This window comes from Podarcis raffonei, chromosome 12, assembly GCF_027172205.1.
Source record: "Podarcis raffonei isolate rPodRaf1 chromosome 12, rPodRaf1.pri, whole genome shotgun sequence".
NCBI lineage: Eukaryota > Metazoa > Chordata > Lepidosauria > Squamata > Lacertidae > Podarcis > Podarcis raffonei.
The window spans coordinates 53448857-53473572 of record NC_070613.1 but is presented as its reverse complement, the minus strand read 5'-3'; the positions used below and the strand labels follow the sequence as shown (position 1 = coordinate 53473572).

Genomic DNA, 24716 nt, shown 5'->3' with positions numbered 1-24716 from the left:
AAATGTCTTTTGCCCTAGACAGTATATAAATTGGTATGCACCGCATTTATTTCTGATTGTTCGTCATTTTATGCTCTATTCTCCCTGAATATATATTTTCTTTGTTTGATGACAGACTTACTGTTGCATTATGCCAGCCTAAGTTGTTGCAGGGAGAAGCACTGTGAGGCACCTATACATCACACCTGGCTGTGACTCCAGTTTAAGAAATATCACACACACACACACAACTTAATCCTGCAGCTGCTGCAGTCAGAAGGAAGAAAGGCACCAATCTTACCTTTGGTATAATTATATAAACTGTTTACAGCAAGCAATCATTACTCTATGCTGTCACATTGTTGAAAAATGGCTGTGTCTGAGGTCCTATGGGCAGGTAATGAAGGATAAAAGGTCCTGCACATTATTGCAAGTTATTCTGAACATTTGGGGTGAAGGGCAACGTAAAAATCAGATTTAATAAACTAATAAATAAGTCTCGAGTAATCTGGACCACTTTCTACTTCATTATTTCTGTTATATTTGCTACTAGTAACCAGTGAATTTGGAATACTCTACATTAAAACATGAAGGGATGCATAGACTGCATGTCAATTCAAGTTCTTCTGCCTGCATTACTGGATATCCTTACCCAGGGGTCAGCAAACTTTTTCAGCAGGGGGCCAGTTCACTGTCCCTCAGACCTTGTGGGGGCCCGGACTATATATATTTTTTGGGGGGGTGAAAGATGCGAGAGCACCATGAGCCCTGGTGGCTGTTTATCTGTGTCTTGTGAGCGGCAGGGGCTGGGGCAGCAGTGAGAGAGGGACGATGAGCAGTGTGCTAAAGGGCTCTAGAGAGGGGCTGCTTTAAATGGTGGCCGCTCAAGCACTGCTGCTGCTGGCACCAACAAAGCCCAGCCCCCTTCCTCCTCTAGGCAGGGCAGGGAGAAACCAGGAGGAGGGAGGGAGGAGGCGGCGCCGCCGTGTGAGGGAGAGAGAAGGAGAGGGAAAGAACGTGTGTGCTGGCGATCCACGCAGCAATTCCTGGACCGTCCGTGGGCCAGATCCAGAAGGCAATTGGGCCTGATCTGGCCCACAGGCGTTAGTTTGCCAACCCATGTCCTTACCTATCTGGAGAAAAAAAGTCATAAAGCATGTTGCAGCAATTCTGAGTTGGGTGAATGCATAAATCACCCAACTTGAATAAATGGTGCCTTTAAAATGCTCCTAGGACTGGTGCTCAAAAACATATTTAGACTAGCTCTTGGTCTGTGATCTACAACCTTAAAGCCAAGCATAGTGGCAGGAAGTCAAGTAGAAAGAAAAGCATGTGTAGATGAATTAGGCACACGTATCTGCCTTAAAAGGCTTCATGTTTGCTGATGCAAATCTGGACACTTCTAATGTGGCATGTTGTGTTTTCGTCTGGGGTCTGGTTTTGAACTAATGCACAATTATGTAGATCCTCTGTTCCTGACCACTTTCTGGTTGCAGATATGGTGATGGTTGACAGATCCTGGGAAAAAGGAGAGTCACATTTTTCTCTCTAATTTTGCGATCTTGTCATGCCAGAGAACATTTAGAATAAATGTTCCCAACGTAAATACAATAGACAAAACTCACACTGTTATCACTTCAAAAATGAACATGAGAGCTGTTCAGATGTTGTTTTACAACTCTTCATTATCAAGCACTGTGACTAATAATCACATTCACTATCGTTGTCACTCTTCTCAGTGGTCAATAAGAGCATATTCATGATACCTGGGAAATTTAGCCATCAGCTACACAGACATTAAGAAATGGTTTTAATTACACCATTTACAATTTTCTGTTATATGCAACATATCCCTAAAATATAATAACTACAAGATGTCTGATAACAACTTTAACCTACGGAACAGACAAGAATTGAAAACAATTTCTGAAGAATTGGGGACATTGTTACCGATTGGCAAGTACACACGAGAGCAAGTCACAGCCTCTGAGGAGCCACTCAGATATGGGTAAACATAATCATGTATGAAATCTTTGAAAAATAAGTCCCCATGGTACATTCTTGATGTACTTGACTGTGAGGACTATATACAGCAAGCAGGACTGTTTCATGCTGTTCTTAGCTTCACGTCCTCTCTGTTTATTTTTCATGTGTCCTTTGGCTACATTGTAGAGTAAGTGATGAGTCATGTCTAGGCTGCCCTATTTTACCTCTTGTTCTTTGAGACTGATGGAGAAGGAGACCAGTCAAGTGTGCAGTCCACAGAGTAACAGTTAGCCTTTGATTTCTCACATAGTAGTTAATCAGAACTATTAATTTAAGGCAACCATTCATGGACAGCTTACACTGGCATTGACTTTAGTGGGGCTATGCCAGCATACGTAGACATTTCGCCATTTTAATGATCCAATCCACAAACTGGTTAAGCCAGAGTATTTGTACTTTCCCTATTTTCTATGCCCTATCAAAACTGGCAGTGCTACGTTAAGCACGCTTATTCAGAAATGAGTCCCATTAGGTTCAGTAGTAATGCTCGCTAGTTTAGGACTGCAGTCCAAGTCTGTAACTAAGCTTAAGTGGGTGTTAATGAAATAATTGCATATGTCCCCCTATTTACACCCATCTTCATTTCCATCCTCTTCCTCTGTCATTCCCGCATATTGAATTTTAGTACAGTGGTACCTCGGGTTAAGTACTTAATTCATTCCGGAAGTCCGTTCTTAACCTGAAACTGTTCTTAACCTGAAGCACCACTTTAGCTAATGGGGCCTCCTGCTGCTGCTGCTGCGCCGTCGGAGCACGATTTCTGTTCTCATCCTGAAGCAAAGTTCTTAACCCGAGGTACTATTTCTGGGTTAGCGGAGTCTGTAACCTGAAGCATATGTAACCTGAAGCGTATGTAACCTGAGGTACCACTGTACTTAGGGTACTAAAACAAAAGCAACAGTGTTGAAGCACACTGACTTCAATTAAACTAACAATCTAGTCTAACCTACATTTTTTTCCTCCACAAAATAAATGCTTAGGCTGGGGCATAATGTACAACGTAGCAAATAATTCTAATGGCTTAAGGAAAAAATACTTCAGTACTTTAGTTAGATTTGCTGGCATAAGTATTCAGCCTTCATAGGTCAATTGCCTTAATCTGAAACACTTCAAATTAATTAGTTTATGGCTCTATTGGCATTATTAATTTTTTATACCTAAACAAATTAGGTAATGCACAAATGAGTAATTTCCTGGCTGGCAATTCATTTTACTGCCATGACACAGTGGGGATGGATTGTCAAGTTTTGTTTCAATCAGCCTGCTGGCAAGCCCAGCCACCACGTACATGATCGCTCAATTTCTTCCCCTTTCCTTTAATGGTAGTCACAAAAGAAATACTAGACCTTACTCTCACTAGCATATTCCAGCCTCAATCTGCCTTCTCACCCACCTTCCCAAAACGAAAAGGTAGGGACTCCAAATGCTTGAATTAAGGGGCTTTGCCTCTCAGACGCATCCTTGGAACTTTGTTTTCCCAATAAGTGTGCATTAAAGAAGGGGATGGACTTTCCAGTAAGGGAGATAGGAATAGCATCTCTCTGAAACTGTCAGTAGTTGAGCACACTGTCAATCTATATAGTAATATATCACTCCTTCACCACATGGATGTATGGGTGGACTGAGCAGTCTGTTTCTAGTCAGTCACTTGTATATATGTTCCCATGTTTATCAGTTTGAACCTCTTCCTGCATTAATCTGCACTATAACTTTGCACTCAAAGACTTAAACAGATGTTTCTAAAAACATTTTTCTCAAACTATGCATTTCTACTGCATTTTCATGTATTTTGGGGGCAGAGTTCAAGAGGTGGCCATCTGTTTAGTTTGTATCAGAATTTACAAAAAAAGAATTCCCCAGTAATTATTAAAACGGACATCCATGTTAAGGCGCCACAGAGCACCACACACTTATTTCATGTGTTCACAGATGTGCATAAACTTGCAGTGATCCAACTTCAGCAACTGAATAATAATAATAATAATAATAATAATAATAATAATAACCAAGTTAGGTGATGACTCCAATTTATTCAGGGTACAAAAACAAAAAGGGATCATGAAGATCTGCAACCTGGATGCATAAACATTAAAATGGCAAATGTGGTTCAATTTAAGTAAGTGTAATGAAATGCATGCTGGGGCAGAATACCCAACTTCTCATGTATACTGATGCGGTTTGAACTGGTGATGGCTGACCTGGAAAGAAAACTTGAAAATGCCAACATTGTAATGAATTTATACAAATCTATGGTCTGTGCAGTTCTGTTTGCTGCATATCCAGAGGAGTATCAGAGCTCTTTTCGTGTGTTTGCAAATAGATTCCTGGAAGATGCTTGAGCTACCCATTGGACCAAAACAGATGAGAAGTGGAAAAACCACAATGGGATCTTTTGGCTTGCCTAGTTGCATGAGGAAGAGACACACGTGCAGAAACCTCTTACTTCTCCCTATTATTATTATTATTATTATTATTATTATTTGCCTCCCATCTGACTGGGTTGCCCTAGCCACTCTGGGTGGCTTCCAGTCAATTATAAAACCACAGTAAGACATCACACATTAAAAACTTCCTAATACAGGGCTGCCTTCAGATGTCTTCTAAAAATCAGATAGCTGTTTATTTCCTTAACATCTAATGGGAAGGTGTTCCAAAGGGCAGGAGTCACTAATGAGAAGGTCCTCTTGCCTGGTTTCCTGAAACCTTGCTTACCTTCCCCCAACTAGGCAAACATTTCAGCATGTCATTGTACAATACCAAGCATGATAAAATCTTATTCTTTGTACCTCTGCTTCAGTCTTGTAATACAAAACAAATATTATGATTTCCCTCTTTGTATCTGAAACGGACTTCCTTTCAGTTGCCTTGAACTCCTTTAGTATTTTTGGCTATGCAGTTTAATCCAAGTTCCAATGATAAGATATAAAGTTATCTTGCTTGTGTATCCTTTTTTCTCAGTTTAACACACCCACTCTTGGATGTCATGAACAAATATATCTTGGCCTGAGCACCATCCATCTTCTCCACAGATTGAGAACATCCTAGTAAGGAGGTATCTAACATTAACATATCAATTTCCCACAAATCCTCCTGATAGTTGCTAGATTTGGACAAGAGATTCCTACATCACAAGAGTTGGACTAAAAGACCCTCATGGCCCCTTCCAACTCTCTAATTTTATGATACTATGATTCTATGATTTCTCACACAATGACCTGCAGCCTACATTAAGAGAACTTCGCCAAATACTTTTGAAAATATCAGACAGAAGACAAATACACACTTAAGTCTTTTGTTTCAAACAAGTGGTAAAAAGTGAAATGGTATTGATTCGAGCTACCGTAATTTCAGCTAAATAAATTTGAGGCCATTTGGAATTTGTTTTCAACCAGATTGAGGGTAAACCTTCTTGGATTCTGCAGATGTATCATTATGGTATATCACAAGTAAATTCAGTGGCCTTTTCACAAAATGAACAAAGCACTCCTAATGAGCATATGTGAAGAGTCTCATAGGCTCAAACTACATGTAGATCTGAAATGGTGTGTTTATTCCCAACCCATGTGTTCCATATAAACTGTTTAATACTCTCTGGAACCTTAACTTTATGGTACTTACTTTCAATGACAATCCAAAAGCTTTATGCTTCATTTTGAGTGATGTTACGCTCTTTCATGTTGGTGGGTCAGTTCTCTTCTCTCTAGTTTTGGCGTATTACCTACTCTCTCACCCATAGCAGATTTATATATCTACTCCTCATGCTTGTCAGCATATATGAAATTTACTTTTTTTGTAACAAATCTGAACATAATAGTTTGGAAAAGGAGTATTTGGACTGAAAATTACATTATAATCTGTTGCTGGCATTATGTGCTGAATTTTTAAAAAGCGATCTTTAAAAAAAGCCATAACCAAATATGCTGCCTAAATTCAGGAAAAATAGAGACAAGTGTATTTCATTATGTCCTTGATTTTTTTAAGCCCCATGCAATGATACCTGTCAGAAATCAATGATACAGTTTACGAATGTATGGAATTTGAGTTGTTTTGTGACTTGGATAAGTGTGTAGTGGGAGGCAAGTAGATGACCTTTTGGGTCCCTGCCAACTCCATGACTCAGTGTTATTGTGCTTAGTGTGAGACTAAGACCAGGGTTCAAAGACTCATGCAGCCATCAAGCTCACTGGGTGATCTCAGCCAGCCACCACACTGGCTTGGTTTCACATGCTCAATTCCTGGTTTAGAAAACCAGGATATACATGAGCAGCATTCAACTACATCAAGCTTCTTTCCAGCCCATCCCATTGCATGAGTGACAATGCAAGCTAATTACATTTCAGTCTGGAAACGATAGTTGATGGCTTCTAAATAAGCCCAGGGTATTAATCCATGGCTTCAAGTTGGCTTAACATCTTGGCCTGTTTGAAAATCATTAGCCATCATTTCTGGGTTTGTGTGTGACAGGAAGCAAAGGTTAAGTGTCAGATCCTTCTTTTTTTCCCTTTTCTGCAAAGAGCAGAGAAGAGCAAAAGAAAAAAACCCTTTTGTGTGGTTATATGCTGCTCGTGTAAATCCTGGTTTACTATCACCAGGAACTTAGCATTACTAAACCAGAAATTGATCATTGGCCATACACTTTTTGCCTTACCTATCTCAGAGAGTAGATGTGCTGGTTAAAATGGCACAACACATCCAAGATCCCAAGTTCCTTGGAAGAAGGGTGAAATAACAAAAATGTAATAAATTCTTTAAAAATAGTGATGATGGGGAAATGGTTGACTAAGCCAAGAGAAATTTTATAAACAATTGGTATAACTTAGGCACAAAGTGTTTATATATATATATATATATATATATATATATATATATATATATATGTGTGTGTGTGTGTGTGTGTGTATGTATTGCAGAAAAACATACTTCATAAGATTTCAGCAGCTTGTTTGGAATGCCTGTTACCATTTAAGAAAACTATAACCTTTGGAGTTATTCCTGCGTGCTGTAAAGATCTTTCAAATTAAGTATCGGACTTGCACCTCTACTGCAGTGGTGACATACATTTATGTTATTATAGCACAGGCATGTTTCTCTGACATGTCAAGAGTTAATATTTCCTGTTTCTAACAAAAACAATGGCTTCTGATTACCAGTCTCCCATAGATTGTACTATGCATGTTAGCACCACACACACAGTGGAACAGCCATGCCATTATATGCATCACTTATATACATCTTAGAGCAGTGCCAATGTTTTCATTACGTCTGGCATTTGTGCTGTAGAATTTTATTTATTTGTTTTACGCACACTCCCCTTATAGATTTTCCCCTTGTTTCACAAGCCAGAAGGACTCTGCAGATTTCTTTATTTGTTCCACAAATGAGATCTAAGCATACATTAGAAAACATGGCTACACACAGTCCTCCTTTTATTTTTTATTTTTTTTGTAGAATTCCACCCAAAGGTCGACTATGCTTGTTAAGATTTTTTAGGTGTCTGTTCCATTTAAATCAAGTTTTCAAAAACAGAATGGAATCCACTTAAGAGGGAACAATCCTACATCAATGAAAAACACGTGCAAATGTTCAATAGGTCAGCTATGTAAAAATGTGTTATATACCATGGTTATAGGCGTTTCATTCACAGACAAGGTTGGCACTTGTGGTTTATTGCTTTTCTTGTGCACATACACGTTAATCTAGTGATTTATATGTCAAATCTTTTTCATATATATGAAAGATGGAATGTTAGTGACTATCCAAAATGCTAGATTCTTTTTCTGTTTTATTTATAGCAGATCTTGACTGGAGATTGACTTTTACTATGGAGACCACTGCATTTGGAAATGGTCCCTATGGATGATGGATGAATAATGCTCTATGCTATTGTCAATCTACTTTCCTTCCCAGCTGTGAACACCTCTGAGGTCTGGAACTGTTAATGTGAATTCTGATCTTCATTTCCCCCATTGGCTTCAACTTTAACCAGAAATGAATGGCAATAGCACTCCATGGAATAATTTGGATCAGTGACCTGCAGTAAACATAGAGGAGGTTCTTTTCCTTTGTACCTGTAACACTGAGCATTTTGGAGAACTGTGTAGGACTCAAGTCATTCACAGAATGAAATATGCTGAAATCCAATTAGCCGCTAACTTTTAAACTCAGAAGTGACTGGTGGAAGCATTTCTGAAATGTGGGAAGCACCATGTACTGCACTAAATCCATTTCTATCCAATACTGTGATTTCCTGGACAAATCTGATTTTAGATTATATTTGTACCTTTGAATTGAACAGGCCGACCTTTGAAAAAGCCCAACCCAGCAACCATCAGGGTTTTACTGGTAAATCTTCTGCCAGATTTTCCATGTGGACAACAATAAAGTCATACAGAAGTATTATTGCCCTCCAATAGCACTGATACTAATAAACACAGGGATTTGTTTTAAATGGGGCTTAAAAACCCACATCCTTTCCTCCCCATTTGCTATTTATTTTGAAGCCACTCAATATTCCTGAATAGCCAGCAAAAATCCTAACTATTTCAACACTCTGCTACAGTGTTGAAAATTTTAATATTAAAAGCACAATATTTCTGAATTAAATCACCTTATCCAAATGGGAACAGGTAAACACACACCATGTATGTATATTTTTCTTTTCAGACTTGCATTTCAACGTATGCCTTTCAGCTGCAAATCAGCAGCTCCTATCATCTGCATCAAAGCCAAGTTTGTAATGCCACCACTCCTATTTCCTATATCCTACTCTCCTGAATGAACCTTTCAGTAGTGCTAAGGCTTATGTGAATAATTAAAAAGAAAACCTTTAAAACCAGGATTTTGGTTTATAATACATGCAGAGTGCCAATTCTGAAGTCATGTGGTGTTTATAAATCAACACAGTAGGAACTGATCGCTGTTTCTTTACATTTCTCAGCCTCTGGCTCCACCTATGTAGCTTGGCACACAATTAGCCCACTTTATTGAAGGTGGGTAGCTGCCGATTGGATAGCTGTTGTCTATTTAATTTTTTGTGCTTTCTATTTGTGTGTAGGTGAGAACAAGGAGAGCACTGAAGGAGAGTTATCGGCATGTGTGAACAAAGGAAAAACGAGTGCCCCTTCCCCTTGGCGCTATCACCTATGTATACAAAGTCTGTTTTGTGTGTAAATTCACTATATATTTCTTTCTTTAACTTGTATGCTGTTTTATAGTTCAACAGAGATCTCTTAAGAAGTTTTTACATAGCCCCCCCAAATCAAATTTTAAAAGTACAACAAAAAGTGGCAGTGATGAATCATAGAATCATATGGGTCAGTGCGTCTGGCTGCTAACCAGAATTGTGGTGTGCAGGGTCATCTAGTCCAACCCTCTGCAATGCAGGAAACGCAGCTAAGGTATCCATGACAAATGGCCATCCATACCACTTTGTGGACTAACATGTTTCTTTTGTAAACTTTCTTTTTATTGGAACTTTTCAGCATAGAATACAATAAAAACAGATTAATCTAAATAAAACTGAAGGAAAAAACCCCAGCATGTTGGGGAGAAAGGTTTAGGAAAGATTCTTTCTCTCTCTCATAGCAGTTAAGCACAATGGCAATTCCTCCAAGCGCACTTAAGCTTGGTTAATTTTACATCTTCACCTTTAAACAGATGTCCTCCATGAAAATACTTAACCTAGAATAAATTGCAGACCTTTACCTTTGTGAGTGTTTCACTCACAAAGTTTCCGGAAGCAACAGCAAACAAGTTTCCATCTGTTGGCAGCAAAAATGAAGATGAAAAAAGGTTCCAAATGACTTAAAAGGGGGAGAAAACGGTTTCCTTATAGAAACAGGCAAAAATGCAGGCTGTAAAACCTCCTTTTAAAGGTATTCTTCATTCACAGACTGAATTTGCTGAGTCCAAGCTGCATAGTTCCTTTTTCGCTTCTTCCAGGAAGCATGAAGGGGTGGGGGGCGGATAGGAGAGAGGAAATAAAGGGCTGCAGGGAACCTACTAAGATGGCCGAGAGTGCAGGTCCTTTCAGCAGGTCTCAAAGCACACTAAGCTCACCTATTTGAGCAAAAGTGGGAAATCACTAGTCCTCCATATGTTGTTGGACATCCTATTAGCCCATGCTAGTATGGTCAATTGTTGGAAATGATGGAATGTGTCTGGAAGGCGAAAGGTTTCCCACCCTTGTACTTGGGGAATCTTACATCCTTTCCAAAAATCATCTGTCAGCTCACCTTCTCAATTATCATCTCTGCTTCCTGTTTACACTGTAATTCAACTGTACCAGGAAAAAAATGCTTTGCTGCCCACACCTTTTCACATCATTGATCTACTACTGGATCACTAGTCAAGCATATTTAATTCTGAGCTGATAAGATTTCTGGAGGAATTTAAGACTACAAAGGCATGATTTGTGCTCTCAAAATATAATATTTCCACTAGCTTCTGTTATGGAAATCCTATACGTGTAGGTGGGCTGATACTATATGTACTCGGGCTGATTTAACGTCTCTAAAGTGTACAGTCTAAACACCTCTCTTTCCTGCAGGGAGACAATGCATCTGGGCTTTGCATTTAGTGCAACATCTCTTTCATGGGCCAGCTGCCATGTATCAGCTGCCATGGTGGTTTGCTCATGTCTCTGCCCTGATCATGCATAAAGATGGGCTGGGAACTAAATTATAACATCAAAAGGGCTGAACACTTGGAGGGAACTAAATGCTCCCACTACCATCACCTTACCTTTCTATGGGCTATTCACCTGGGCAATCTTCTCCTAGGCTGGCTGGCTTCCAAAACTGGAACTTAGTGGTGGATATATAAAGAGTTCAGGCAACACATTATGGTGAGAGAAGGCAAAGAAGGATTCAGCAACCCTCACCCAATGCGCTCCTTTTTATGTTTAAATTACACACACTTTTTTAGCATGTAAACAGAGCAGACTTGAGAGCAACAAACATGTCTGCTGCCATCACATCTACTTTAGTCCTTAGCGCTTAAATAAACTTTATAGGGAAACCCGTTTCTCTGTCCTCAGCCATTACGTTAATAGAATCCGGTCGTCTAAAAAAAATGTAAATATCCCAGGCAGCTAATATCTCAAGGAATACCAGTAAGAAGTAAAATTACCACTAATATCTGGGGACTGACTTCACGTTGTTTTGTAACATAAGCACTTTCCACCCAGAGGGCAGGAGTCAAGGAGGGTTTGATTGTGGAATCAAAATAGTCCTACCACTCTGTTATTTTAGCCTCCCTTTCTTCCTCCTGATTACTGCACTCAACATAATCTACAGTGCTCGGTGATAAACCTGCTGGCACACAATTTATAGAGAAACAACACTTGTCTCTATTCAGCCCACTTATCTTTTTGACCAGTCAAAGAAAGCTATATATATAGTGTCTGCCTGGCGTCTAAGCTTTCTTTCTTCCCAACCCCGCCACCCTTTCATTTTTGCATACGGAAAAATGGCAAAGCTTTACGCACAGCAAGAGAGAACAGTTATCCTTTCTGCTTCGACATAATGCATGCCTTTACACACAGCTAGAGCACTTCCTGATGCAAGGCTGACTGAGAAAGTAGCTGCCAAGTGATAAGATCAAGTTGTCATGCAGCAGAATCTTCACATTCCGCATTTTCAGCCAGTCATAATAGAGTTTGCAGCAGCAAAAGACGGGAGCCATGAAGCGAGAGGCAGCGGCGGCCTTCAAAGACTGGAGCTGCTGCAAGTCTCACCTGACTTGATAGGCCACTCCTATCACCCTTGCCTCAGTTTCAGCCGTCCAGAGAGCCTCCTGCCCAGCTTCAGTTGGGCAACCCAACACATATCACTTTTGAAATGAAAGAGGGCTATCCAGATATACGGTAGTGTTTCTTGCATACTCAGGGGATAAGCTGGGTACACAGAGGTACACTGGTTAGTACATGCAAAGAAAAAAATAAATACTATGATACCATAAACCTTCCTTCTTTTAGAGAGAAGGAAAGTGTTCAAACTTCAGGCCCTCTGACAGCAATGGAAAGACATATTTCCTGCCTTCATACATCAACAGCAAGAAGACCTACCATCTTTGAACTTAAGCCATATTGAGGACACCTCTTCATAAGAATTGTCATATTGAGGACACTGTCCTCCCCATATGGACAGTTTACACTGATGACAGCTACTAGTTAACAGTATTTCATTTGCTGTAAATCATTAATGATCTCCTTATCTATATTCCATTACACTTTATATATTCCTCTCTACTCTTGTCCCTTTCATCTATCCTTCACCTTGTCTATCTGCTTTCTATTATTATTTTATAAAAGACAGAAAAAACACAATAAAACTAGTTTTAAAAAAACAACAGGAAATCCAATATGCAGACAAAGGAACTGTCAGTACAGATCTTTCTTCTGTGTATGGAAACAGCTTAAGTTGGCTCTCCCATACACAGGCTATGGCAGACAATGAGTTAGGAATAAATATCTATGGGATTCATTTATATGCTTTTTATAAAAGAGACCATTAATCTAGAGGAGATCACACAGACCTCACTGCCTTAAATCTCTAACATATATAAAGGCCCAGCTACAGAAAGATGAAGAAATAGTTGCAACACTTTCAGCTTGACAAATGAGCAGCTCTCGGCTCATGGATGTACGCAAGGCGCTAAAGCTATAAATCAGCAATTTGAACTGCAGAGTAAAGGAAAACCTTTCATTCACCTAAAATTGTAAGTAGTTTGTGTCTGAAGCCCCATAATTAGTCACCTCATTCAGAATTTACTTCAATGAGATCCATTCAGTATTCGTCCAGAGAATTGGATTTAAACTGTGCCTGAACAATATCTATTCATCATAAAGAACAGAGTCTTGTGGCACCTTAAAGACAAACACATTTATTATGATATAAACTTTGGTGGATACAGTGCATTTCATCAGATGGATGAAGTGTTATCCTACATTGTAGGCACGTATATACGTGGTTGGGGGAAGGGGGCAGAATTGTAAACAGTGAGGTCAGAAGGAAATGAAATGCAGAATTAAACAACTGTGATAATTATAAGATTAATAAGTGTATTCCACAAAACAGTTGGCGATAACTCACACATCCTGGCATTGGTAACCTAACTAACATATATAATGTGCTAAAAATACTTGATACAGTGGTACCTCAGGTTACATACACTTCAGGTTACAGACTCCGCTAACCCAGAAATAGAGCTTCAGGTTAAGAACTTTGCTTCAGGATGAGAACAGAAATCGTGCTCCGGCAGCACAGCGGCAACAGGAGGCCCTATTAGGTAAAGTGGTGCTTCAGGTTAAGAACAGTTTCAGTTCTAACAGCTCTTCAATAAGTTTCATGTCACCATCAGCTTATACTCTGGTTTCTCTTCAGATCGTATAAGTCACCATCAACCTGACCTTAAACCAGTCCACATGTAAGTCTGCTTTCTGGATATAACTGTGTCTTCCCATCACCATGTGAATACATACCTGTAACTCAGGATAACAGTTCATGCATCTGATCAAGTGGACTATAGTGCACAAAATTCCTCTCTGAAATCTATTTATCAAAGAACCAAGGAAACAATAAATTTTAAATAGATCTTTAAGTTGACAATTGCTAATTATCATCTTGGAAGTCTGCAAGCTTGGAGTGGCCTTGAAAACACATCAACATCACCCTGACTCCTAACACCACCTCAAACATTTAAGCTTTTAACAAAGAGCTGCTGAGTGCTTGGAGAGAAGTCGTACTTTACAATATATACTCTCCATAAACTTAGCTAAACTGCTAAATTACTAAATAAACAAACCAAAATGAATGTATGTGGATTCTGGACAGCAACCTGAGAGTCTACTCCAGTATGCAGCAACAGTCCTTCCTGGACTGTACCACATCAGACCTGTTCATGCTTCCACTCCAACATTGCCTTCTTGTGTCTAATGGCAAATTAATTTAAGCTTTCAGTTTCAGGTGCCATCTACTAAATGCTAAAATCTGTGGGTGTCCTGGATGTCATTAGAGACTAAAAAACAAGTATCATTCTGTGTTGCCCTTCAGACAGTTAAATCAACACACCAAAACAAGAAGTGCATGACTTAACTCAGTTAAGTTTTTCTGAATTAAACGGAATTAAATCAAATTAGATTCTGGTACTTTGACATAAACCGGTCCTGAACTGAGAAGACCACATTTGCTCTTAGAATTAGCATTTAGTTTTTTAAGCCTGGCAGCTATATAAAGCCAGGTCTTTTTGGTAGTGGCCCAGGCAGGGGGCAACTAATTTCAAACAGCATTCATCTCTTGGATCTTTTAAATAAATGTCTTAGAACTCTCTCCTTCACCCCCACCCCCCCAAGCACATACACTTTGGCCTTTAATGGGTGCTCATAGCTTGAATGTTCACTTGTAACAGACAGATAGACAGAAAGATTTTGCTGGTGTGTTGCATTTTATATTTGAATGTTTGGGTGGAGTTGAGGTAAGGAAGTAACAGTGTGCTTAGATCCACATGGCTGAGTTGGAATTTGAATTAATGCTTTGATTTGGACAATCCTAGCTTTACTTAATAAATCTAGGTATTAATGACCCTTTTGCCTGCACACATAGCTCCTTCAATCCTCCCTCCAGATTGTGAGGAACCAAACCAGGAATACTTTAATGACTATAGTTTCCTGTTTTGTCCAAACAGGAAAATTATGCTTCCCAACTTCAGAACACATCAGAATAGTAGACATGCACATTGCTCCAACTGCATTAAGACCACTGTCAACTGTATGTGTGAGTGACTTTCCCACAATGGCTATAATATCTATCCAGTGCTTTTTTTCTGGGGGGGTACGCAGGGATACGCATACCCCTAAACATTTTGTGAATCTTTGTACTTTTGACCATTTACTGTACAGTGGTACCTTGGGTTAAGTACTTAATTCGTTCCAGAGGTCCGTTCTTAACCTGAAACTGTTCTTAACCTGAAGCACCAATTTAGCTAATGCCGCCTCCTGCTGCCACCGCGCCGCCGGAGCACGATTTCTGTTCTCAACCTGAAGCAAAGTTCTGAACCTGAAGCACTATTTCTGGGTTAGTGGAGTCTGTAACCTGAAGTGTATGTAACCTGAAGCGTATGTAACCCGAGGTACCACTGTATTTATTTTTTCCCTATAAAATGGTGATTTTCTTGAGTCAAAAGGAGAGTACCCCTAAACATTTTTTTAGAAAAAAGCACTGTATCTATCAGTGATTACCTTTAGACCCCTATCTCCCCATCATATGGAAAACCCTTACACCACTATCAGCTATCAACAGAAAGATGCTATAACTGATGGGGTCCCAGACATTATTTTTTTTAAAGAGGATTGTTTATAGAAGGGTAAAGATGTCTAGGATTCTCTTTCTGAATGAAAGATTTGTCACAAATACTAGCAAGCCTCAAAACTCTGAATGAACACTGCAGCTTTAGGTATGCACTTTCTCCCTCCATCCCCCCTGCCTGTAATAAAATTATCAGAGTGTGAAAATCCCTCAGATTTCCTGTTTAAGTGCCGTTATGAAATTGGCAAGACGGCTAACACCTTAGCTTAGTGAACCTAGTTTCCACCTCCCTGACAATCCGCTTCCGTATTTTAATTATTATTGAAACCTGCAGGAGGTGTTGTACGCGGAAGATTTTCACGAAGCTGTCTTTTTTTTCTCGCGGCTCCTTTTTTCCAGATTGTGAAAGGAAGAGCTCTTGTTCTCAGTAGCAGCATGTTAAGTCAGCTGAACTTTGCCCATCACCTGACATAATGTGATAATAAGAGTGCTCACTAAATGGCGACAGGCTGCTCTTCCTATCTTTGATGTACTTGGGATTTGTCAAAACCTTACTTCAGCACTCAGGAGAACTGCTATTTATTCATCAGTTGAGCTCTCTTCGTCTGCGGCAGCAAATGGCAGGGGAGTGGCAGCTACTAAATTCAAGTTCAAAAGAAGGTCAGGTAGTAGTAATTCTCCCTGGGAAGGAAAGTCTGCTGGCTCCAGATTCTTATTATACCACAATATAGCAAGGAATTCCTCTGTCTCTTCTCTCAATGGGACAAAGAGCTTTGTTGTTTTTAAGTCAAAGGTGACCAGAGCCTTTCCACAATTAAACCCCAAGGGATTAACTACTATGAGAAGATGAGCACTTGATTGAAGACATAATGGGTGATACTGGCAAAATATAATGATGTCATTATTACCATAGGGCCTCATACAGGCTGAAAAAAGAAGAAGCCATGCCCTGGAAGCTGATGACATCATGCTGGTGGCTTTTAAAAAGCAAAACCAGAATCAAACCCAAAGCCTCTTGGACACAATTCCAGATAAAGTGCTGTTGAAGCCAAAAGAGCAGCAGTCACGCTGGAGATGAAGGAACCATTTCCCTGACACTGTAAACAGACAGCAGTAGCACAGAGAGGGTTTGCACTGATGTGCTTGCCTCGGGGAGAAAATTAGTCACAGATAAGCATGCCAGCTGGATTCAAATGTACATTTTGGAAATTAGTTCAGCACAATGATCGTTGCTAACTATCGCTGGCACAACATGTATTAATATTTAAAAGCCTTTAATGAGCCATTTGGTGCGCCCTGACATTAATTACTGAAGAGTAATTAGAACGTGAAATGCTAACTCTATGTAAAAACCAAAATAGTGCTTACTTTTTTTGCCGCCACTATAAAATGATATCTGGATTGAGTTTCAAAGAACAAGAAAGCAACCTATTTTCATTTGTTCTCTATGCGCACGCACGCGCGCGCGCACACACACACACAATGGAAATTTAACTTATATGTGATATTTAGGAGCCTTCAGGAAATTCTCAGATTTGGAACTGCAAAAGCCTTTTGTTTCATGACTAATTATGTGAGCCTAAAGAAATTTACTTGAAAGTAAGGACTGACTCTGAATCTAATATGAAACTTTCCTCTCCAAGGGTGCTATTGGAATAGTTATCTGGCAGCAGGGGGCTTGGGCGAGGGTGAAGCGCACAGTACACATATAATGGGAGGGGATTTACTGTGCATCTTCTATTTTGACAGAAAGGTAGCATTACTCTTAAAAAAATAAATAAATCACGAGCTCTTCCAAAAGCTGCTTAAGCAATTTAAAAGAAAATATCACAATTGGTTCAAGTAATCTGGGTCTATCATATGTCAGAGATGAGTAAGCACAGATTTTATGCTACACAGCAAGTGATTACGGTCTTTGTCTATGGTTTTCTAGAAGAAGCTGTGGCTTTTAACAGGTGACCCAACTCTCTTACCACTGAAATCAATTAAAACTTATCCATTATTTCAGTAGATCTGACTTATACTAGAAATGTATGTTGGGTTATCAAACTCAGATTCACTAGTGAAATTGCTTAAGTGATACCACTTATGGTAAGCTGTAATGTTGGGCAATAAAAGCATTACGTATTATAAAATACAGGCATGTACCAATTCAAGCTTTTGGTGCATCGCCATGTTAGCATTCCATTAGCACCTGCCTTAGTACAAATCTGCTATGAAGCGGTTATGGCACTGTGATCCAGAGCTCAGAAAAAGGAAGAATTATGTCTTTATATAGCTTCCCATAAATGCATTTTTTATTATTTATTTATTTATGCAGTGCTATCAGGAATACACGGCACCTTACAGAGTTACACAAACATCATAAATAGGTCCCCATTTCCAAGGGCTTAACCATTTAAAATAAGACAGTGTTAGAAAAAGAGGGAGGTAAGAATGTGGGTAGAAAGACGCAAGATCTACCCACTCTGGAAGAATGGCAGATGAAACTGATTGACTGTATGGGATTGGCAGAAATGACTAGCAGAATCCGTGACCAGGGAGAAGAGTCGGCAGAAGAAGATTGGAAAAAAATTAAGGACTACTTACAGAAATATTGTAAAATTAAGGAATGCTGAATGATGTTGGATTGAAATTGAGTGGTTTCTAGCTGTAATGATATAAAGGAATATGGAAGAAAAAAGGGTTTGGATAGAAAATAAGGTGATATTATAAGCTGTAATGCTTTAAGTTAAGGATTTACTGAACAAATAATTTGAAAGGGAATACAAGAAGGGGAGGTATGAGGAGGTCAGAGAAATATGTTATTGAAAAGTTTGTATCATGAGCTATATGTCTTTTTTAATCTTTTTGTTTGTTTTTTGTCCGTATAAAAAATTGAAAATCTTAATAAATATCTTTTTTTTAAAAAAAGAGAATGTGGGTAGATTCTATTCTACAAACTTACAGCTTATCTATATTTGGAAATGAGGACACAGAGGATAAGCCAATGGCCATACAGAAAAGGAGCTTTGATGAGAGATTTGGATGAAGGGAGAGAGTGGTGGCACTACATTTATGTTACAAGTTCAGAATCCTGAAATTTACCTGGACATGAACTGGAAGGCCATGTAACATAGATGTAACATATTCTCTCTCATTAAGGCCCACTTAGAATTCTGGCAGCTTTGCACCAGATGCCATTTTTATACAGTCTTCAAGGGCAACATACAGCCCAGTACAGTAATTGAGCCAAGATTTGTTTAAGCATGTACAACTACTAAATTCTGACCTTCCAGAAGTAGGCATAGTTGAAAGATCCTGCTAAACTGAAAAGAGAATTCCTGATCACAGGAATAAGATCCAAAACTACTGCCAACCTGTGCACCTGGTCCTTTGGATGAGTGTGACCTTGACCTTATTTAAAAGGAGAAAACCTTTTTTTTTTCTTCTTTTTTTTGGAGATCACAAGATCCACCACAAAATCTGCCGTAGCCCACTATCACATTTCCTGTGTTTTTGAAGGATGAAACCAAAGAATTATTGTTGTCTTTTGAATATAAATAAAATCAGCATTTTATCTCTGAAAGGTGTCTAACATACCACCTTCAATTGATTCAGGGAAACTATTAGTCAGATACAGCTGGCAACATTTTCCATCTAGCTTTCAGCTTTGTCTGGCCATGTGTTGCTTCACCTTTCAAAGGATTTTTGAAGACTATGGAAAATGTCTCAGTTGTTCTTTCAACTCCATGTACCCTAACACCATATTGGAAGCAATTTTGGAAGGCTTAGTTTTAGTCTTTCTTCTATTATACAATCAATTACCTTTCTTTGTTGTCTCTCTCAAACCTTCCATCCGTTCAAACACTCAGACCTTTATTCCATTCCAACAACACCAACTTGAGCAGATGAAAGCCCCTCTCCCCCAAACACACAATACAACCAAAAAAAGAGAATATAGCACAGATGCCTATGAAGATTTTAAGGTCATTAAATACAACTCATTCGCAATGAAGAATAGAATGGCACCATTCAGTGTATCTGCACATTTCAAAAACAGGGATATATTTCGTTTCATTGTGGCATAGTTGCCAGCACTACCCCATATCCAAATAAAACACTAGCTTCAGAATGGAAAAAAGCTCATTACTTTCAGGTATTTTAAAAATAGCAATCTAATTTCACCATGGATCAAAACAAAGAATCAAATCATAAACATGCTATTCAGACAGACAGAACAAAACAAAAATGTTAACAATAATTTTAATGTACCATCTCTGAGGGCCAAACAAGACATGATACCACTCATTCACACAATTATTGATTGCTTGAATGATCTTTTAAAGGATTAGCTAGCAAGTCCAGGGTCCCCAGTCCAGACTGGAACCTTGGCAGGGGAAATGGGGGCTCCAGCACATTGCCGCTGCCCCCCCCCACTACAGGGAGATACAGATTTGGAATGACAAAGGTTAAATCCAATACGCTCTGAACTGTGCTCCCAATATGTATTGCCTACTGCTTTATTTACTTAAGCAAATAAAATGATTGCTGAGAGCCTGAATAATGACACCCTAAAATAAATCACACTATTTATTCAGCAACTGGCATTCTGTTTTCAGAAGGCACAACCCAGAAAACATTAGGAGTCAAATTCTGCCAAATTCCCCCAAGCAGTTGTGTAAGGAAAAAACAACATTCAAAGAAGGCATTGCAAGTCAGCCTTCAGGTTTTGTGCCAAGGGCTGTTGGAAGTTGTGCATCCGCTGTCACAAAAATAGTTTTTGACTATTGATTTATTTGATCTATTTCTGTAGTGCCTTACAGCCAAAAAAAAAAAAATCTATAGGCAATGTTCAACAAAATGGAAACACCACAATTAAAACCAGAATTGGTCGGTGTGATCAAAGCCCAATTTACATGATATGTTCTTTTGGTTTTTTTTAAAAATGTACTACTATTTACATAATAACAAATATAGGAGGAGCACAACAAAAGCAAAGATAAAATGTTTCATCAAATATACAGAACACACAAAAGTATGAATCCAGGCAAAGAATTATAATTAAAGATAATGTACAAAAGGTTACCCCCCCAAAAAATCCTTATAAACAGTGAGATGGCTATATTACAGTATTAACAAAAATCTAATTGGTTTCTTGTGCATAATTGACTTGGAAGATGCCTCAGAAACTTCCATTGGTCTGAAATACATTGGCCTGCTTTGTTAGCTACATTAGCAATTACATGCTCATTGCTACATAACTACATTGCCTTCTTCATTTTCCCAGTGAATATAAGCTCTTCAAAAAGGCAATTCAGAAGAGGCAGCATTCAATGAGTTAACGTATTTTCTAAAGGTGAAGGGTTTTGCTGACCCAGTATGAGAAGGATTCAACAAAATTCAGTTCTGCTGCAGTCAACAGGAAAGTAGAAAGGAAAATAGGATTTAACAAACAAAGCATAAAAAATCCACAGCAGGAAATCATTATTTGGGCAATTGTTCACTTTGTTAAGATCCTGGACTGTATTAATATCTATCGGGGCACACTGCTGTGTTTGTGGTTTCTCTTTAGTGCCACGTCTACTCTAATTAGGTACAAAGTGGTGGTGCAGGCTGGAGAAATTTGCAATTGTGTGGGGTTTCTGAGAAAACATATGTCATAGATGCATACTCTGGCACAAGCTTATCCTGGTTAAAGCTGGAACAGTTGGCTAAAATTGAATCAGTACTAAAGGAAGTCCAGAGAATGCCAACAGAAGTGGTTTACAGAAATATTTCAGTGACCATTACATCTGCAACAGATTAAGCACATTAAACGGTTCAGTTCGAGTTAACATTTATAACACAGGGCTGTATGTAAATAAATGCAACCCTGTATTTCGATCACTTATTTGCAGTTGAAAGCTTGTAAGAATCTAACGTTGACTCTTAGAAATGCGTTGAATTTTATTTATTTATTACTTCTGAAAAGTTCAAAGACAAATAGTAACACTGAAGATCTTCAAGCTTATGAAAACTGCATGTTTTATATTTAATCCCCAAACATGGATGTTTGGAACGAATATTCCTGCAACCTGCTAGAACGGACTGAGATCCTATTGTGACAGCCAAAATGTCAACAATTTGAAGTAGACTTTCCAGATGTCCAAAGACCCAAACCTTGAGACTAGCTTCCAGCCCAGCATGAAGAGCTGATGAATGCAAGAGAAAGACAGTAATAAGCAGTAATCTGCTAAAGTTCATGTCAGGCTGAATATTTATCCTTCATCATGATAAATCATGACGGAAAGCCAGAAGTGCAATGTTCTACAGATAACAGACGTTTTCACTTTGGCTCCATTTTGTAAAATAAAGGCAAGTTTATAGGGCAAGCTGTTATAAAAACCACAAAATTCTTTTAATTGTGTTCAAGGACAGAGTAGTTTTGAAACTCAGGTCTTAATAGACACATTGCAGGTGATGAAAGAGGCTCATGATGCACTGTCTAGAGTCTATGATATGATCAAACTATATTAAAAAGTGCTACCTTAGTGCAACAAAATTAGACTTCAGTTGAGGGTCTCTCTGAGAGAGAAAAGAAAGGATAGGGGACTGTTTGAATGAGTGTTTGTAAGCCTGCCTAAGTGTGTGTCTGAGTTTGCACACAAACTTTGCCAGGTCCACTGCTGGTAAATGTGGCCCTCATTCTTAAAAAATTAAATAAATTAGCCATCCCTGGCTTAAACAAACCCATTTCCCCCAAGTTCAGAGGTCATGGGGAAGTGTGGTTAATTTAAAATCAAAAGCGGCTTCCAATCTCCTTGTTAGCAGAAAAGAGGGGTTGCCGGAAGGGGTGTGTGGGCAAGCAAAAGGCAGGGGCGGAGGAAGGGGGGAAGGGGGAGGTGGGGATGGGCCGCCCCGGGTGTCACTACTGGGGGGGTTTGACAAAATGCCGGGTGGCACTCACCACGGGGCCTGCAGCACGCCCAAACCACACGTCTCTCCTGGGAGTAACGTGGTGGCTCGGGCGCCCGCAGGCTCCGCACTGCCCCAAACTGTCCGCCCACCGCCTCCTCCTCAGCTGTAGAGCAGCTGAGTGAGAGGAGGCAGACAGACTCCTCTGAGGCCCCCCAGAGCGTCCTGCACCAGCTGGCCCCGCCCCTGGGCACAGGGCATGCGCACTGCCCCAGGCACCCTATCGGCTTGCTCCGTCGCTGGGTAAAGGCCCACTGTGGCATGTTTTAGGAGAGAGACACCATTATTTCCTATTACATCTGAACGCAGCCACTACTCTATGAGAGTCAGTGAGCCACACAGGAGACAAAAAGGTAGGGTAAGGTAAAGGACCCCTGGACGGTTAAGTCCAGTCAAAGGCAAATATTGGGTGCGACACTCATCTCGCTTCAGGCCGAGGGAGCCGGCGTTTGTCCACAGATAGCTTTCTGGTAATAAGATGTGCCAGAAGTAAAAGACTTCTTCACAGCTGTGGTCTTTGAAAAGGTATCAGTTACACTTACGATGGTTAGTTAAACAATTATTTTGCTTCCCTAAAACAAGAAAATCACTTGGTATTATGATTATTTCTGGTAATTTTATATATTTTATAGATTACTAAAGCTCATGACGAATGCCTAGATGCCCTCATCTTAGCATGCAAATTATCTCCAGAAAGACCTTACATAGTGCAGTAATACCACAAAAGTTTGACCTAGGAAGCAATGCCTAGTTTGTCTCGATCCAGAAGCCTGATTGTTTGGGAGTTAGTTTTTAGCAGCTAGAAGGCTTGCCAACTGTCTAGTTTTGAGAGACAGGATGACAATCATACTGGCAATCTACCATCTTACCCCTTGTTAGCCTTATTTGCAGCCACTTCATCTAAACATGTTGATGAGCAAGGCTAAAAACAAACCAAATCAACATCTTGTGGTACTGTGGCTCCCCAGTGTGAGAGTTCACATTGATGAAATGAAGCATTTCTCAGCTCAATCTCTGCCTGAATTGGACATTGCCTGTGGATTCACCTTCAGAGAAAGGTGGGGTATAAAGGTAAGAAGCTTATACTAAAATGCTTATAGACCTGCATTACTTCCAAATGACCTTCAGTCACACTTCTGTTGTAGATGAAATATAAGATACAGATTCTCTGGTCAATTTTTTAAGAACTAGATTGCAACACTGTGCATTACTAGGCTGATCTGCCTGTAACAGTGGCACGGCCTTGTGGCTGCTGTTCCACTTGAGATTTGGTCAAAAAGCTCTCATATAGTTATGAACAGGCCAGTATAATTAGTAATTTCAACCACAATAGCACATATTTATTTAAATCTGAAATAAATATACTCATAGTGGCAGTCTGCAGATCTTCAATGTCGATAGAATTTGGGATGTAGTGAAGAAAAGGCCAAAGGTGACCTTTTCACATTACAGTGATAGCGATAATCTTCTCTTGTAATCAATCAATTTCAATCCCCTCCTGATCCGTTTTAAATCTAAAACACTATACTAATGCTATTTTTAAAGTGCAAGATAGTTCCATTATAATAGGACACGCTTACGGGTAAACTGCCGAGCACTAAATGTTTGATCTCTATAAATTATTACTGAGAATGATTTACTTCAACTATAAATAAACTTCCAGGTGGTGTACTGTAGCCATTTATAAAAGCAACACCAGCTTCTTGGTATCAGGCATCCTGCTGACAGTATATATATTGATAACATACTACAGAGAATTCTGAAAGGACAGAGGATGACAAGAAAGAAAGAAAGAAAGAAAGAAAGAAAGAAAGATCGTACTTTTGGTCTGTTAAGAAGATACCTTACACAGAGTCAGACTAGTGGTCCATCACCATACTGACTGGCAACAGCTCTTTCTGACAGAGGACACTCTCACCCCTATTTGGAGATGTTGGGGATTTAAACTGGGACCTTCTGCATGCAAAGCAGATGCTCCTCCACTGAGCTGTAGGCTACAAAATGATGTTTCTTCCTTCCTATAAAACTTTACTGGTGTTTGTGGCACTATCATTTTGTCATTAACAAAGCTTTCATCACCATGGGAAGGAGTCCAATACGCTGTTGAAACCCTTATTCCCCGCCAAGCTCCAAATTAACTCAAGATGTTCTGCTCCAACATCTTTCACCTACCTTTTCATTAATACTCTCCCCCATCCCAATTTGTTTCAGATATTCATTTTAATGGCTGGTAGAGAGGTTCTTCTCCAATGTCTTGTGAGAAGGAGTTACATTGTCGTTAAAGCAATGAAGCATGATGTCATTACTACCTTGGGGTGCTGCTTATATGCATCTGGAGATATTGTCAAGGCCTAAGGCGAGGGCAAGAGTCACCATGTCCCAAAGTAGCTTGGATGCTGTCTTCTTCCACAAAACGCTATGTAAGATTCCTGGACTTCCTCTATTCTACAC

General features: G+C 39.4%; 1 protein-coding gene across 1 annotated transcript in view; it reads right to left on the bottom strand.

Moving 5' to 3' along the window:
• BBS9 (Bardet-Biedl syndrome 9) overlaps window positions 1-24716 on the bottom strand; it is a 227777-nt gene that overhangs the window by 48684 nt on the left and 154377 nt on the right. The window lies entirely within an intron of this gene.